The sequence below is a fragment of the Hyperolius riggenbachi genome, chromosome 8 (assembly GCF_040937935.1).
Source record: "Hyperolius riggenbachi isolate aHypRig1 chromosome 8, aHypRig1.pri, whole genome shotgun sequence".
Classification (NCBI taxonomy): Eukaryota; Metazoa; Chordata; class Amphibia; order Anura; family Hyperoliidae; genus Hyperolius; species Hyperolius riggenbachi.
In genome coordinates this window covers 109,405,035-109,422,131 of record NC_090653.1, presented here as the reverse complement: position 1 = coordinate 109,422,131, position 17,097 = coordinate 109,405,035, and the positions used below count along the sequence as shown (strand labels likewise).

Genomic DNA, 17,097 nt, shown 5'->3' with positions numbered 1-17,097 from the left:
GATGTACATGCATGCACATTGTGTAAAAGGTGGGACTTTGTGCTTATATACATGCACAGTTGGGCATTAAAATGTGCACACAAATCTTTACAAAACAACCTTGCATGTTTCGTACATGTGTAAAAAGCAGCATGGTGGTTTGTTCAGCATGTGGTCTCCCTGGCTAAGGAGCATTTAGAGGCAAATTGGAAAACTCCCCACCTTTCTGATGACAAAGTATTTAAAGATCTGAATAATATTATGTTACACAAGCACATATTGGCTTACCCAACTTCTTCAAAATTTGGGGTCTTTGGATAAATTGGCAGGTCAACCTGGGTCTCCCCTTTGTTCTCCGCTCCTTTTGAACCCCATTGGTGTGTCTACTACTTTTATCTTAATTGATATATTTACCAATAGAAAAGATACCAACCTTGTAGAAGTGATGGCACTGGTTATGTGAGCTGGAGCAATTTACTTATTTTTGTTCTTGTTTTTCATATTTGATGTTCTCTTCCCCCACCCTTCCCAGTCCCGCGCTTGAGCCACTCTCCTCTCCTTCCTTCCCCTTTAAAAAAAAAAGAAAAATGTACTATTGACATTATCCTTCTTGTCCACAAATCATATTATGCGATTATCGTATATACTTGAGTATAAGTCTAGAAATTGAGGTCTGATTAACTTCATAAAAGTATAGGGGTCAACTTATAAATGATTCAGGGGCAACACTGAGCACACTGAGTAATGCGTATACTAATATGGACATTCCCATTTGCAGCAATGTACCCAGTGGTATGTGATACTTTCAGGAAAGGAAGTGCAAAGAAAACACAGATCTGAAAGTCCTGGCCACAACAATTAACAAGGAAATGGGCAGAGGGTAAATACTAGGCTTCAGGAAGGGGGGTAAATTCAGCACTTGGGGGGGGGGGCTGGGGGAGTTATTGGCTGCACTTAAGTTACAGGAGGGGGTTAATGGCTGCAATACTGTATGCAGTGCAGTCATTAACCCCTCCTGGGCCCCAAGTGCGGCCATTAACTTTGCTGGGTAGACATATTTGAGTCAATCAAAAAATTCCAGCTTAAGAGGGTTGAATATTAGAGTTGACTTATACACAAGGTTGACTTGTATTTGAGTATGTTTATGTAGGCAAAAGCATCTGCACACCACTGTGCAAAGATGGTGTGCAAAGTACAGGGTGTTTATGAAGTAAAGAGCAAGGAAAAGACTGTACATAAACTGCACCACCAATTCAATATGCAAAAAGTACAAACTTTATTGAACAACCAGAACTATAAAAACATGTAAAAAGAGGCATGAAGGGGAGGTATGAAGAGGAGCCTGATGAAGTGGTCATGCGGACCACACCATGCATGGAGCCTCTTCATGCCTCCCCCAGCTTGAATCTTGTACCCTACTTTGGTCATCTTGTGAAGCCCTGGGCCGGTACAGTATCCCATACCACTTGGTAGTTACACACTATTCAGCTGTATGCCTGCTCATTATCTTTAGACCACGATTTACTTTATTTATTTGCTAGCATGACTATGAGCATATGCTTCTTACACTTTGGGTCACGCATCCCTATTCTCTTCAGCACTTGCACCGTGTTTAGCTTTGCTCCTATTGTATGACCCGGGTCTCCATTCTTTAATTGGGGCTCTTGTTTGAACCCCAGTTCAAAGTGCATTTTTTTCTCGGGCATTATCATTTTGAGGTGAGGCATTGTTTATTTTGACATTATTATGTGTCTTTATAAAAGGGTTTTGTATTAGTGGTTTATAGTACCTCTTTTTAGATGTTTTTATGGTTCTGGTTGTTCAATAAAATGTGTACCCTGTGCATATTGAATTGGTGGTGCAGTTTATGTACAGTCTTTTCCTTGCTCTTTACTTTGTATTTGAGTATGTTGACACTTGTGTGATCATATTTGACCCCCTGTATGGGCACTTTCTTCTATATGGTCTACATATTTTTCTATATGCCTTTTGTATTCAATAAAAACCTTTTGAAACTAAAAAGGCAAGCTATTACTGCAGCCATAACCAGGAGCACTGTGATGACCAGGTATCACATACTAATTTGCCAGCATGCTATCACAGGACATGTGCTCCCATGGGCTGGCACACAAGCAGCCTGTTTTACTTAGCGAACCCGCTATTGAGATTTTTCCAGATCAGGCCCAACATGTTGTGTATAATAAATAAGCCAGACACTCGACTGCAATGCTCTGTTGTCAATCAGTGTTTTTAATTAGTACCATATTTAGAGCAGAAGTTGTCTGAGATCTGCAGGAGTACTGGTGTCGCCGTTTAAATTACGGATGATCAGAGTGGATTATATACGACATGGCTGAGTTTGCCCATTCAGCAGCTCAGCTATGCCTTCCAGCGAACTATGAATCACAGGACATAGCTCACCACCCGCTGAACTGTCCCTGACTCACCAAGCATTGTCAGTAATGCTCCTGCTAAGCACAGCACAATATTCTTTTTAATACACTTGTTATACCGCTCATATGGCTTTTGGAGAAATCAAGGCTGGGTCAAACACAGTAACATAGTTACTCACCTGACCAGGTAATTAGAGATGGATGGGCTTTTTAGACTTAATTTAAACCTGACAGATGCTGTCTTATTTTCCAAATCCTCTCTTTGGCCTGGTGCACACCAAAAAAACGCTTGCAGATCCGCAAAACGCTAGCGGTTTTTGAAACTTTTTCTAATTTTTATGAAGAGCTTTGCGGTTTTGTGTAGCGTTTTTTGGAGCTTTTTTTGTGTAGCAGATTAATATATTGTTACAGTAAGCTGTTACTGAACAGCTTTCGTAACTAAAACGCCTGGAAAACCGCTCTGATCGAACGTTTTTCAGAGCGGTTTGCGTTTTTCCTATACTTAACATTGAGGCGGAAACGCCTCCGAAATCCAAAAAAAGCTGCAGCCCGGGAGTATGCGTTTCTGCAAACCGCCTCCCGCTCTGGTGTGCACCAGCCCATTGAAATACATTACCCAAGCGTTTCCACATCCGCAAGCGGATCTGAAAACGCTACAAAACCCGCTTGGTGTGCACCAGCCCTTTTTAAATATTTAGCCACAATAATTTGATTGGGTTCTTGTAAAGGGTCTCACAAGATCTGGATGGCCTTTGGGCACCAAACAGTGTGTAGAAGTGTTATGTCCACAGTGCACTGCATTGATAAGTGAACTTGGTGCCAAATCATCATTATTATTTTATTATCATTTAGTATTTATATAGCGCCGACATTTTCCACAGCGCTGTATAGAGCACATTGGCCTCAATTCACTAAGCTTATCTCCTGTCTTCTTCTAGAGTTGTTACCATGGTGATAAGGCATGTAGTATTCAGGAAACATTTTACCTCAGGCAAGCCTAAAGTTAACTCTTCTGTCTTTAAGTTAACTCTTTAATCCTTAAAATTACTCCAGAGTTAAAGTCAGGCTGTTCTTTAACTGCATGTGAAAATAACTACAGAGGAGGTAACTTAACTACAGAGGAGGTAACTTAACTACAGAGGAGGTAAATTAACTACAGAAGAGGTAACGTAAGGAATGAAGAGATAAGATAACTCTCTTACTGTGTGGAGGTAACTTTTCTCTTACCTTATCTCCAGCATAATCTTAGTGAATTCAGGCCATTGTCTTGTCACTTAACTGTTCCCCAGAGTGGCTCACAATCTAATCCCTACCAGAGCCATATGTATGTATGTATCGTGTAGTGTATGTATTGTGTAGTGTATGTACCGTAGTCTATGGACAATTTTAGGGGAAATCCAATTAATTTATCTGTATGTTTTTGGGATGTGGGAGGAAACCGGAGTGCCTGGAGGAAACTCACACAGACACAGGGAGAACATACAAACTCCATGCAGATAGTGCCCTGGCTGGGCTTCGAACCGGGGACCCAGCGCTGCAAGGCGAGAGTGTCAACCACTACGCCACTGTGCTGCCCATATGGATATAATATAAAAAGTCTGGACCTAGGTTACAAGCCATAGGCACTGACTTAACTGGCACACTTGCTTGACTCATTCATTATGCCTGATACATTACTGGTCCACAAGTAACCATTACTGCTCGACATACCACAGTGTTACACATCCACTTGAAGGACAACTGAAATGCAAGGGATATGTAGGCTGCCATGTTTATTTCCATTTAAAGAATACCAGTTGCCTGGCAGTCCTGCTGCAGTCGTTTCTGAATCACACTTATAACAAGCATGTAGCTAATCTTGTCAGATTTGTGTCAGAAACATCTGGTCAGCATGCTTGTTCAGGGTCTATGGCTAAAAGTATTAGAAGCAGTGGATAAGCAGGGAAGCCAGGCAATGTGCATTGTTTAACAAAAGATAAATATGGCAGCCCCATGTCCCTCTCACTTCAGTTGTCCTTCAGGTTGCTTTTATACATGTACGGTGTGATGATCCCACAGCGGAGGTCACTGCACTGCTTGAAACCATACTTTATATGGCCCTGCAGGAGAGTGCGCCAACAGGATCATATGCATAGGTCCGCCCCCGTTCAGTGACGTACTCCCTGCTAGACAGGAAGTACGTCACCAGGATTCCCGCTGGTTCATGCATGCGCACATCACATAATCCATGCGGTAGGCACAGATCATGTAGTAAAGCATGGATGACTTTGCAATGGGATTGTGGTGATTTGACTGCTTCCCGTGCGACTCAGGTTGCGAGTATAAAAGTCTCCATAGACTTTCATTGCCCTTGTGATGGGGGAGCGTGCCGCACCGGAGCCAGGTCATTCACAAGGCAATTCTAGTTGCCTAGGGCCTGGAGAGAGTCTTAGGGCCTGGTGGATGTTGGCCCCCACCAAATCTTACCAAATAAGCCAGGTGGCCATCAGCAGCAAGCAAAAACTGCTATATTGCCTAGGCCTATTTCAGCTTAATCTATTTCTGTACCGCACGGCGGCGTAACGTGCTATTTGTGAAAGGGGCCTAAAGGAAAACGATGAAATAAAAAACAGTTCTCACTGCAGATGTAAGAATAAACTACAATCAACACAATAACTAATTCACTAATAACGACCTAAGCCAGTGATCTGCAGCTGTTGATGAACTACAAGTCCCACAATGCATTGCGGGAGTCTGACAGTCACAGTCATGATTCATGAAGGCAAATGCATTGTTGGACTTTTAGTTCCTTAACAGCCAAGCCAAGTTTGCAGATCACTGACCTAAGCATCCACTCAGCAACCCAGGGTGGTCTTCCCGCCTTGTAGTACAAATCCAGGCCTGGACTGCAGGGCCACTTATGTTCTCCAACAGTCTCCAGCGTGGGAGAAGCTTAGCAAATCTGCACCGAAATATCGCACAGAAATGTACATTAAAAGCTCTGACTTGCTTTTTGTAATCACATCTTTAAGATTTTTATATTCTAAAAACGAATATTCTGTGGTAATAATTTCTGGCTAAAGGAGAACACTAACTGCTATAATCACTCAGCTTGACCACATTAAAGCTGACCTACCGCCTACGCTTAACAGCACATTAAATTTGTGTCTTTACAAACTTGGCATGTAGCTAATATAAGCCTGAAATGTATTCCAAAGCTGTAGATTTCCTTTTTTATTCAGCCTCTCGATATACAGAAAGCCTTGGCAGTTGTGCATTTGGGAACAGTTTGTTTGTTGGCATAAAACATGTTTTCTGTACTTAGAAGGACCTGACTGGGCGCTGTACAGATTTCCAGCATGCATCGTATCTTCAAGAATACCTCTAAAGGGTCACCTGCAGCTTAAAGTGAACCTAAAGCCTACCAAAAAAACCGAGATGAACTCACCTGGGGCTTCCCTCAGCCCCCTGCAGACGATCGGTGCCCTCGTAGCTCCGCTCCGATGCCTCTGCACCCGCCGGCGAACACTTCCGGTTTGGCCGTCACCGGCCGACAGGCATGGGAACGCGAGTGATCGTTCCCAGCCTGTATATTGCCCCCTATGCTGCTATTGTGGCCAGGAGGTCGCAATAGCAGCATAGGGGGTGATATACAGGCTGGGAACGCGAACAATCACTCGCGTTCCCATGCCTGTCGGCCGGTGACGGCGAAACCGGAAGTCGTCACCGGCGGGTCCAGAGGCATCGGAGCGGAGCTACGAGGGCACCGATCGTCTGCAGGGGGCTGAGGGAAGCCCCAGGTGAGTTCATCTCGTTTTTTTTGGTAGGCTTTAGGCTCACTTTAATAGAACAAGGCTTGTCATGGAATTTCTCCTAAAGGGAAATGATGACCAGTTTTTTTAACCACTTCGCATCCAGACCTTGTTTTCCCCTTATTGACCAGAGCAGTTTTGACCCTTTAGCAGTGTCCCTTTTTAATCAGCAATAACTTTATCTGTACTCGTGCCACTTAAATTATCTATATATCGTTTTTTTCAAGACAAACTAAGCTTTCATTGGGGGGTATTTGGTACACAGTAAAATGTTCCTCTCTATGCATTTTAATGGGAAAAAGTGGGAATATTTAAAAAAAAATGCATTGTTTCTCAATTTTGACCAATTCCTGTTTGGAAATAAAAAGTGCGATTGACATAAAAACTGTGCCGCCAGTTAAAGTCGCCCCAGTATAGATATCCAGATGTGTCCCCAGTATCACCCCCTCCCCCAGTATAGTCAGATGTGTCTCCAATATCAGCCCCCCTAGCATAGCCACATGTGTCCCCTGCGTTTGACAGCCCCAGCATAGATTGACAGACGCACCCCCAGGAATAGTGCCCCTCTTTATAGCCATATGTGTCCCATATGTGTGATCAGGATCAACCCCATTATGGCCAGATGTACCCCCAGGATTAGTGCTGCCCTCCCCATTATAGCCAAATGTGCCCCCAGTATATGATTACGCCCCCCCCCCCCAGTTGCCCAGATGCACCAAATTAGTAAATCCCCCCCTCCCCTTAGTCAATTAGATGCCCCCCAACAAATATGTAACCCCCCTTTTATTTATCCTACCCCCACCCCCCAGGATCGATAGCCAGATGCCCCCCCATGAGGCAGCCCCCTCCGTGCAGAAATCCTAAAAAAGATCCAACAGCAAGCAGCCTCACTCACTTTACCTCGGTCCTGCGACTGTCCTGAAGCCCGATCCTCTGTTCTCCGATCTGCAGTCAGCCGCATATTGCCGGTAACCCGGGTCCCGGCTTGATGACGTCATCAAGCCGGGACCCGGGTTTCCGGCAATATGCGGCTGAATGCAGAGCGGTGATCGGAGGATCAGGCTTCAGGATCATCGCAAGGAACGAGGTAGGTGAGTGAGGCTGCTTGCTGGTGGATTTTTTTTCCTATTTGTGTGCCGAGGGGGACAGATGAAGGATCGCTGCAGTTCACTACTGCGGCGATCATTCATGGGAGGGGGGTGGACTAATTGGCCAAAAGGGAACATGTTCCCTTCTACCAATTAGTATTGCAGCTGACAGTGCTGGAGGGTGCGCTCTGAAGCGCACCCGACCGTGCACAGCAGGGCTGCAGCCAGGTCAGTATATCTACGTCGCTGTGGCTTGGAGGGTGCCACAGCTGACTTAGATATACTGTAGTGGTGGGGAAAGTGGTTAAGGATAACATTTCACATTGCTCATGGTGCCAAATGTAACACATACAGATAATGTCCAGAATATGCACATGAGGCTGCAGCACACTGTAGGTAGGTAAAATCCAGTAAACTTTATTGCCACATCCAAGAAGGCAGATACAGCAGTGGATGCGTTTCAGACACAAGGGGCTCTATTCACAAAACTTCTCATAAAAGACTTACCGTATTTTTCAGACTATAAGATGCTCCTTGACCATAAGATGCACCTAGGTTTAGAGGACACAAACGTAAAACATATAAATGTATACTAAACCTGGTGCATCCATGGTGAAGGGGCATCTTGTGACTTATGCCCCCTTTGTACCTCATGCCCCCTTGTGTCCTCCTGTGTCCCCCTTCTTTCCTCCTCCTTTCCTCCTCTATTCCCCTTTGTGAGCCCATGTCCTCAGTTTGTCCCCCTGTGTCCTCCTGCATGGGCACAGTATAGTTGGAGGTTCGTATTGGCAGGCATCACAAGTCAGGAACTCCCTGCATTTGGTCTATAAGATGCAGTGACTTTTCCTCCCACTTTTGGGGGAGAAAAATTGAGTCTTATAGTCCAAAAAATACAGTATTTATCTCCTAATTAAAAATAACCTTTCAGCACATTTACAAGCAAAATAATCACTCAAAGTAAGTTGTTCCTGATTAACTTCATCTTAAAATATATATAAGGACCTTGTGTGATTTGCCTTCTTAAAACAGAAGGAAACTTGCAATAATTTGGCTTTACGAGAACATTTGTGTTTACCCACAATGCACCACTACTGAATATGCATATTATCTCCTTATGCCCCTGTAAGGCAGGCTAGCATCCAGAACCGCTGGTGTATAGCAAACCTATAGCTTTAAATATTACACAGCCACATCAACCCCACATGTAGACAGTCTGTTTCTGACTTTTGGTCCTCACCAGTACATAGCAGGGATTGATATGGCAGTATGGGATAGGGCTTGGTCCAGTACAACAGCCAAGCAGCTCGGGGTGACCCAAACCACTAGGAATGTATAGAGGGCTACATTCCTAGTGAGTTGGGTCACCCCGAGCTGCTTGGTTACTCTTTTGTAAGGACCTTATGTCTCTGCCTTCTTGGATGTGGTAATAAATTATATTGGATTTTACCTACCTATTGTCAGACTCGCCTATCCATGGCAGGGCTGCATGGCCCCCAAAACTATTGTCGGCACCTGATGTGGAGACATGGCTTAATAAAGAGCACGTTATTTCTGATAAGTGAGTACACTTCTCACCTATATAGTTGCTTTAGTTGTTGTCTATCATCAAGAGTGCCTGGACCAGTGTTTTAGCATTATCTAATGGCTTTTGCCTCCTTTTGAGGAATTCACAGGATTGTGACAATCCCTACCCTAATGCCGGGCATACACGGCTTGCTCGATTCCGGCGCATAATCTAGCCGTGTATTCCCAGCATAAGACTTACGACAATCCTGCAGCGTCAGAGAGATGAACCATCAGCTCCGTTGTGGTGATGTGACTCACATGTACGTACTGTGCTAATATATCAAGATGTTGCTTGCTTATCAAGTCAAAATTTCATTAAAATATTTGGTATTGCAAAGCGCTTGCAGCCCAAGTTACTTGCAAGGTTTTATTGTATTTATATATTGCCATCATCTTTCTCAATGCGCAGAAGGATTCTGTAGATCCTGTTCTTTTCATAGATCAGGTTTCGGTTACATTTGGGGAAAAATACGTACTTTAGCTCTGAACTTCTACATTGAGCCTTTTTATTACTTTTTATCTCGACTTCCGTTCACTGCAGCTTTCAGAAAATATTAATGTTTACGACCATAATGGCCTATTCCAAAACTCTCTGCCCTACGCCACTTAATCATTTCATCTTTTCCTATTATACAGTCTTCAGCGGCTATAAATAATCGCACCCACTTGCTATTTTTTCCATATAAAGTAATCACCAAGTGGAAACGCTGCTTGATTTCAGTGAAGATTTATGGTTGTTGAAGAGCTATGGAGGAGTATAAAAAAAAAAATCCCCGGACTATTTTATGCAGGTTGGATACTGTGCATTAAAACTGGGGGCAAAGAGTCTAAAGCATTCTTCAATGAGCCAGTACAAAATGTATAATACAAGGTGGCTGAATAGAGCCGCCTGTTATCACTCAGCCCTGCAATATCCAGAAGTGTAAGGCAGTGTGCACAGGCAGTAGATGGTTATTAGCTATGCATTATACTACAACCATCATTACTGATGGTAATCATATGAGCATACACACTCAGCTCAGCCAATCAGCATGTTCATTTGTATGGAGGGGGGAGGGAAAGTGAGCATGAAAAGGCAGAGCTACCATGAGGCTTTACACTGGGAATTAATTACAACAAATGTGCTTTGATAACATGAGGAATTTTACAATATATAGTATATCTTATACAATATATAGAATATACAGTATATCAAGGGTACATTTTATGGTTAGCCTGTTACTTATCCTTTCACTGTTATACTGAGACAGTAATTTCTACAGACATGGCGTTTTAAAGTGGACCTGAACTCTTGCACAGGACAGAAGGAAAACAGAGATAAATCCACCCTGTATGTATTCAGAGAGTTTAGCCTGTCTAATTCCCCCTCATCTGTGACTAATCATCACTTGAATTTGATCTCTCAGCTGTGTCAGCTCAGGGACCTCAGCAGACTCGGCAGAACAGCTAGCAGTGGGGTCCCACAGGGGTCTGTACTGGGTCCAGTGCTCTTCAATTTATTTATTAATGACCTAGTAGATTCAGTAGTGAGCAATGTTGCTATTTTTGCAGATGATACAAAATTGTTCAGAATCATCGACTCTCAGGAAGATAGGGACATATTGCAACAGGATCTGGATAGGATGGCTATTTGGGCACAGAAATAAATGGCAGATGAAATTCAATGTTGAAAAATGTAAAGATCTGGATAGGATGGCTATATGGGCACATAAATAAATGGCAGATGAAATTCAATGTTGAAAAATGTAAAGTCATACATTTTGGTTGTACCAATAGTCTAGCACCATACAAAATAAATGGGATACAGTTGGGGACATCAAACTTGGAGAAGGACTTAGGAGTACTCATCGACAACAAGTTAAATAATCACACTCAATGTCAAGCCGCTGCAGCTAAAGCTAACAACATTTTGAGATGCATTAAAAGGGAAATAAAAACTTGAGATGCTAGCATAATATTGCCCCTGTTTAACTCTCTAGTAAGGCCACATCTGGAATATAGAATTCAGTTCTGGGCACCACATTACAGGAAAGATATTGCAGTTTTAGAGCAGGTGCAGAGACGTGCAACAACGTTGATACGTGGGATGGAAGGTCTCACTTACCAAGAAAGGTTAGATAAACTGGGTTTATTTAGTCTAGAGAAAAGACGCCTTAGAAGGGATCTAATTAACATGTATAAATACATCAGAGGGCAAGCTTTTTGTCCCTAGGCCTTCTCAAAGGACTAGAGGACATGATCTGCGCATGGAGGAAAAAGTTTTAGCCATTTATTTAGGAAAGGGTTCTTTACAGTAAGAGTGATTAAGATGTGGAATGCATTGCCACAGGAAGTAGTTATGGCAAACTCTATACCTGCATTTAAAGGGGGCTTAGATACTTTCCTTGCGTTGAAAGACATCCATGGCTACAATTACTAGGTAATGCCTAATGATGTTGATCCAGGGATTTTATCTGATTGCTGTAATGATCGGTGTCAGCACACAGAGAGAATCTGATTATTGGTGATCTGCAGTATCACCAAGAATACAGATATATACCCAATTATTGATGATCTGCAGAATCACCAATAATACAAGTATAACTAACCTCTGGACACCTATATAGTGTGAGTGTTTGGTGCAACAGTAATGACTTTGAGTGGGACCACCCGAGGAGCAGGTGGTCCTTGGCAGTATGAGAAATACCTCCCTCTGGGAAGTGCGAAGACCTTCCAACCGTCTGAGACTTCCAAAGGGGTGGAGCCCCAGGCTGAATAGCAGGAAGGCCCTGTGGCTAAGTGACACCTAGAAGGTGGGCATCACAAGCAGGACTGGAGACTAATCTCTCGAAAGAGAGGGATAGCTCACAAGGTCGGGCAGGCTAGGTCGGCAACACACGGGCAGATAAGGTACAGAGACAGAAGGCTGATTCGGTAACCAGGGACAGGCAGGGTTGGCAACAGGTAATCAGATATGCGTAGGTACCGAATCAGAAAGCAGAAGGATAGTCAGGAATGCAATAGGTCATAACAGATATCAAACAATGCCTAGTCTTGGGTGTGAGGTCCGTGGTCTCAACCCCCTTGAACTAGTTTGAAGTATAACACAATGGTAACACAGTATCCCTAGTCTTGGGTGTGAGGTCCGTGGTCTCAACACCCTGGAACTAGTCTGAAGTATAACACAATAGTAACACAGTATCCCTAGTCTTGGGTGTGAGGTCCGTGGTCTCAACACCCTGGAACTAGTCTGAAGTATAACACAATGGTAACACAGAAGTAATCTGGCGCAGTGTGAATTCCCAGGTCCTCCTGGTTCTAACACACTGTGGGATCTGACTATGGTCTGAGTGCTTTCACGTAAGTGTCCGCAACAGCAGACCACTTGAGATTGACCAGCAATAACTATATATAGAGTGGCGCTCCCCGGCGCCACCTATCGCTGATCAACCAATAGCCGCTCACTCTGGGATCAGCTGCCCAACCTGGTCAGCTTATCCCTCCTCGTTTGTTATAAAGGCTCTACCTCTCAGTGCGCGGGTATTTCTCAATCTGTGTGCACTAACAGGCCCAGCCACATCAGACGCTCGTTGCCGTGTGCAAACTGCCGAGCTGGTCGCGGAACCAGCCGTCTCGCTGCCAGTCCGCGCGGCTGCTTTTCCGCAATCTATTACAATTGCCATCTGGAGTCGGGAAGGAATTTTTTTCCCTTTTGGGGCTAATTGGACCATGCCTTATAAGGGTTTTTCGCCTTCCTCTGGATCAACAGTGATATGTGAGGGAGCAGGCTGGTGTTGTACTTTGTTCTCTGGTTGAACTCGATGGACGTATGACTTTTTTCAACCCAAATAACTATGTAACTATGCTGATTAAACATGTGATAGCTTTATGTTGGTTGCATTTGTTTTGAAACTTACTTGAGATGAAATGTACAACAAGAAAGAAAAATAAAAAAAGAAATCTTCTCACCACAAATCCGATACTGTATTATAGTAGTCTGTGTTGGAAAACTGGTACAATTCACCAGAGCACCTTGGTTCCTTCCCTGGACCGAAAGTATAATTAAAGCATGTACTGTATATAGTATATATTGGGAATTCTTTTTAGAAAGTTTTTCATTGTTGCGGAAGTGACAGAGTGCGGAACTGCTCGGAACTTACATCGTTTTGAGTTGAAAACTTCAAAGCCGTTTTGCAGAGCCTCACTCTTTGAGCATTGTTTAAATTATTGATGTGCCGGTGGATCTTCTTCTCTTTGCAAGTTAAGGAAATTTGAAGACTCAGTTCTGTGGAGTAAATCTTTAATTTGATTCTTTTTTTTGAAGTCAGTATAATTGGAATGAAGGAGGACGAAGGCTAACATATCATATTTACATGCAGCTACTTCGTTGGCGTGTTTTTGATGAAAGTTTTGGGGAACTTTTTTATTTTTAGAATATTTTATGTACACATATAGTCCTTAGAAGTTATAAATAAACAAACTGAAAAGCCTTTGGTACACAAGAGATTGTAACCTGAAAATGAAAGATGGTAAAAGAGGGTTATTCATTGAAAGCATAGTCCAGCCTCTATTAGTTACATTTAGCAACATATTATTGCCTTGTATGTATATTTAAAGCACACCTGAATTTGGACCAAAAACGTGGATTTTTACTTACCTGGGGCTGTTTCCAGCCCCTGTCGTTTGTCAGGTCCATTGGTGTGCTCTGGGTCCTTTCTTATGTGGTATTGCCCCCTTAGAAAGATCTTGGGCTGAAGCTCTAGCCGCAGCTAAGTGGTCCTGTCAACACCCTCTCTTATGTGTTCTTTTGTGGTTGGAAGCATTCTGTGCATGCCATCCATGGTACAGTTCTTTTGAGAACCGCAACTGTGCAGGATGCTCCTGGCAATGGGAGCACAATCAAGGTGCACAGACAGGAAGACAGTGCATGCGCAGTAGCTGCGATCAGAGCTCCAGGCTCAGATTTTTCTGAGGGGGCAGCAGCACATAGAAGGGGACCTTGTGGACACAGGGGGATCTTACACACTACGAGCTGCTGAAAGAAGCCCCAAGTAAGAAAAATCCACTTTTTTGGTCCTAATTCAAGTATGCCTTAAAGTAATAACTGTACTTACAAATGAACCTCGGAGTACTCCTTAAAGGACAACTATCAAAGTTAACTAAAATTCTAAATGCCACATATATTTCTAGTAATTACTAGCAAATAACAATACAAAGGCTTTTTTTCATCTTTTCATGTTTTATGTGAAGAAAATATGTCATTTACAGAGAACAGCTTTCACTGTGGGCATGACAATGGAGGACTGTGTCCAGCATATTCAGCATACAGATACAATCTTCACTGGCTCTAATACTGTGTTCAGAATGATAGAAAGTAGAAATATATAGCTTCAAAAGTGTGTAAATAATCACCAGATGCAGCTCTGTGTGCCTGATCCCATGTCTCTCTCTGAATTTTATTGTACAGTAAACAGTTTACAGCCAGGGAGATCTCATTCTGAAGGGGGGGGGGGGGGGGATCCAAGTAAGACAAAAAGTACAGGTTCTCCTTTTCAGATCCTGCTCTGTATCTAAAAATCCCTGAGCTGTTCCATGATCTGTGAGAAAGCAAGCAGGGCAGAAAATTATTACTCTGTGAGCAGGGACAGAGAAGTGTAACCTAGCTACATGGTATAGCTCTAGCATCGACACTGACTCAAAATTTTACAAATAGCTGGTAAAGAAGGCATTTTTTTTCCACACAAGCTGAGATGAGACACTTCTGAAAAGCTTTCTAGTGTTGCTGGCTAAAAGCTCTATAGGTATGTGGGGTTTACAGAAGAACATATTCTTTGCTAGTTGTTCTTTAAAGAGATTCTGTACTGGGAAAATCTTACATAAATAAATGTTCCAGCCTGTTAGTTGACTTCTCCTAGCTCCCTCTGTGACATTTTCGCTGCTTCCGCTGCTTTCCTGGTGATAAAATCACTGATTTATTCATTGTTTTTGTAAACAATGAAGATGGCTTCCAAACAGGAAATACATCATCAGAGCAGGTGAGTGTTTGCAGAAGCTCCTCTCAAATGTGACTTGATTGCTGTAATGTTACTCCCACGTGTTGCCTTAGCTGCTTGTCTGAGCTCTGCACTGATCTCTCTGCACTTTAAGCTGTTTGAAATGTCTCAGCTCCATGAGCCTTGCAGAGATGCTGGCTGTGAGCAGAGACATTGCCTGTGACTCATTCATACACAGGAGAGCCTGCAGGGGGCGTGCATAACTTCTCCCTATCACAGCAAAGAAAGTGTATTTCTCTTTGTCTTGACAAGGCTTGACAAGAAAAGAAGATTAGATCTATTACAGAGACAGTGCAACTAGAAAAGGCTGTATTAATCCAGACCACATTTGAACAGGTATAGGAACTTATAGGATAGGTGAAATAAGGCTGAAATTTTTGTTACAGAGTCTCTTTAAGCAAAAGTGAGATTGCTATTCTCTATGCAATTGTGCTGCCCACAGTACTACATGTCTGTACAGCACTCTGCCCCAAACTGTCTTTACAGCGTGTGTACAGCACTCAACGCCAAACTGTCACCCGAGGGATTAAGTCCTGACCCCTGCCAGGCAACAGTCCCCGCACCTGTGTACAGTGGTGTAGCTATGGAGCTATGGGCCCGGTGCGAGTTTTACATGCCCCCCCCCCCCCCCCCCAAGCACTATATATGTAACACTTGATATGACGCACTAAAACCTGCCATGGTCATCCACAGTATTAGAGGTGCAAAAAGGGGATGGGGCACAGTTTGTTAATGATTACTACTATTCGAAGCAGTTATAGAAGTGATTATTACCACCACAGCACCAAAAAACAGCTAATACCTTGGTTGAGGAAGAGCCCCATGGAGCCCCTCTGGCCCAAGGGCCCCAATGCGGTTGCTACCTCTGCAACCGCTATTGCTACGCCCCTGCCTGTGTATCAATCTTTAGATGTTATTTTTAGATCTGTGCTAGAAGCTGGGCTGTGTATGATTTAATACTGCCTATATGTGTGCACTGCTAGAAACGCAGGCGAATGCACTCCAAATTATTGGCAAACATAACAGGTTAATGGCTCATTAAAATCACTTTAATGCTTTGCAAAGTTTTATTGAATCTGCGGCTGAAAATATGTCCCTCTGTAAGCAGGTGATCAGTACATACATTAATTCCTGGAATGTAGAGCTCTATTTCATACACGGCTCCTCATTAGCTTGCTTTTTAATGAAAATATAGGCTAGGCAGCGCACAGCGGATGATGCTGCACTGATGAAGCCATTGCGCACAGCCCACAAGTAAAGACAGACTACAAGGTAAAATCTTTAAAAAAGAAAATTCTCAGAGGGAGATGGTAAAAAGAAAATCTCCCACCTATGAATGGAAATTTTTCACAAGCTACAGCAAAAAGACAGATTATTTCTGCAACTTAACCTGCAAGTATCAAAGAGTTTCTCAACAAACTAATATAAAATATGTAATGGGGTTTTGCTTGAAACTTCCTTTAGAGAATTTAAAAGAAATATCTGCTGGCGGGCGGCATGCAATGCAAACGGGAGGGTATAATTGTCACCAGGTACTTTATTACAGTGTTAATTCTCAATGTGTTAGAAAGGAATTCAGATTTCATTTTTGCCCAGAAATCCGAAACATTGCTAAACACAACTAAAAAAAAAATGTTTAAAGGGAAACTGAAGTTAGAAGTATATGGAGGCTGCCATATTTATTTTCTTTTAAAGCGGGATTGTCAGCCATAAAATTAAATTCTGTTTATCCATTGTTGTGTGTTTATTATGCAGCCTGCAACCTGACCCTGCGCTTCAAGCATTCCAATCTAATCAGAAATGTTTCTGCTGTACTAAAACTTATCTCAGTCAGCCTGGCTCTATTTGTTACATTGCCGACGAAAAGGAAGCTTGTCATCCCCCCTCCCGGCATTCTGCTCCTCACTGATTGGCTTAGGGCAGTTCAGTGAGCTGCTAAAATATATTTTAGATTTAAGCAGTGCTCACATGTGTTTACAAAGCAAGCTAGATATGACAGTGGCGTTTCTAGGAGAAAAAAAAAGAGTAAGAGCGGAAATCACATAAGAATTGGCTTAAAGAGACACTGAAGCGAAAAAAAAAATGATATAATGAATTGGTTGTGTACTATGAATAATTACTAGAAGATTAGCAGCAAAGAAAATATTCTCATATTTTTATTTTCAGGTATATAGTGTTTTTTCTAACATTGCATCATTCTCTAATATGTGCAGATTACACAACACTCAGCATTCGAAATGATTCTTTC

The 17,097-nt window shown here is 42.8% G+C and overlaps 1 protein-coding gene across 3 annotated transcripts in view; it reads left to right on the top strand.

Moving 5' to 3' along the window:
• Nucleotides 1-17,097, top strand: part of FGF13 (fibroblast growth factor 13) — a 553,717-nt gene that overhangs the window by 142,575 nt on the left and 394,045 nt on the right. The gene's annotated exons all lie outside the window — the stretch shown is intronic.